The following is a 2,030-nucleotide window of genomic DNA, read 5'->3' on the forward strand; positions in this document are numbered from 1 at the left end:
GAACACAGAAGAGCACAGACAGTTGTAGCAGCAGCCTGAAAGTTAATTGTTTCAAAGTCCAACAGAGAAGGGCCTGGAAGCTCTGCCTTCTTTATTCTTGGACTGTTTTATTATTGCTAACACTTTGTGAAATTGTACAGAAGAGCTCACTATACTTGAGCACACCTGAATCTGCCTTCTACTGAATCAGATCACAGATCCACCCAGGACAGGGTTGTCTATGCAGACTGGCAGCAGCTCTCCAAGGGCGCAGCCAAATCTCCGCTGGCTGAGTCAGGTTCTGGGGTGCAAACCTCAAAGGGAGCCACACTGGCAGGGCAAGAAGATGGCTTAGTGGATGAATCCCCTGTGGAAAATACTGAGGATGTTGCTCCACAGACCTTTCATTGCAGGACACCAGGTGCAGGTCTCTGTGAGTGTGGGCCCAACTGGCCTACTTAAAGGATTATGTGGAACTAGCAAAAAAGCATGTTGTAATTTAAAATATAATGGGCACTAGCCTTCTCTCTCCCCCCAATCTGGGCAGGCCCGCTGGGGCCTGGAGAGGCTGCAGGGGGCCTTCTTGGGGTGGGAGGAGCACTGGCAGGGACTCCCCTCTTCCTCTCTCCACCCCGGGATGGCCCACTGAGGCCTGGAGAGGCTGCAGGGGGCCTTCTCGGGGTGGGGGAATGCTGGTGGGGACTCCCTTCCTCCCTGCCCCCCCCGCCCGGGCAGGCCTACCAGCTGCGGTCCCAGGCCCTCCCTCTTCCTCCCAGCTGCTTTACCTTTTGCAGTCAATGGAGAGGGCTAGAAACGAAGGGGGATACAGCCAGGGGTGGGACACCCTAACTTATTGGTCATTCATATGACAGATGGTCGATCAGGGGCAGGACAGCCTACCTCATTGGCTGTTTATTGGACCAATGGCCAATCAGATAGGCAATGATTCTCACCTCCTCCCACCACTCCTTTCCCGTTTTATTGATGGTACAGATAAGGGGGAAGGGGTGTGACATATTAGGTTACTTGATAATTTAAGGGTTAATTTTTGTAGACTGTGTTCCCACACAGGAAATTTCAGCAGGAACAAATGGTTATAAAAGCTGGGATGTATTGTGTTACAGTTGCCAGTTGCTGAGCTGGAGTTGGAGTTGCTTTTAATAAACTGTTGTATTGGAATATTGTTAGCGTGGCCTCATCTCTTTGTACAGAGCAGTTTTGTTTTGTTTTTTGGGGGGGGGGTACGGTATTGGTCTTGTTTTGCTGGATGTTATGTTATTTCCTGTCAGGATCTCAGCTATGTCAGGAGAAAGTGGGTCTGGAAATATTTTAAATAATGAAATAAATGTCTTTTGCCCTGGGAGTAAGGGTTGTTGTTTTTTTTTGGGGGGGGGAGTTGCTTTTTAAAGATAGCTCTCTGTGGGAGGAATCCAAAAAGACAGTCATGTTGCCAAGGCACATGGGCAGGTGGAGGTTTGGGGCACAAAGCACATGTTCAGTACAGAGTAGCGCCTCTTCCACCCCACCTCCACCCCCAATCATAAAACACCTGGCTGTAGCCCAGGAAATAATCTATTGAATGCATCTACGCACACGGCAATTCCACACTGCAACCTCACAACTGCCCCTTCCTTGAGACACACTCTGTCTTTGGTGAAGCCTTGCACCATATGTGCTACTCACAGAATCCACACATTCATCCTGGTCTCATTCTGGGAGTGGTGTCATTTCATTGTGACGTACGGCATGGCTGCACCAATAACACAGCTATTGACTCCCTTCATAGCTTTGATCTCCTTCAAAGCACAACATGAAAAAGCACAACGTGTCGTAAAAAGCACAACATGACATTTTTATCACCTGTTTAACTTGTCAAGTGAAACATTTTATTGGATTTGATGTTATTTAAACACTTACCATGTACTCTTCGGTCCTATGATTTCAAATGTGTATTCTGGGTATATTAAGCAAACATTTAAGATACCTTTGGAGGATGTGTTAGTTCTTTCCATTTTAAGTGTTTAATCTGTAATAAACAACATTCGCTGTGC

This window comes from Paroedura picta, chromosome 10 (assembly GCF_049243985.1).
Source record: "Paroedura picta isolate Pp20150507F chromosome 10, Ppicta_v3.0, whole genome shotgun sequence".
Classification (NCBI taxonomy): Eukaryota; Metazoa; Chordata; class Lepidosauria; order Squamata; family Gekkonidae; genus Paroedura; species Paroedura picta.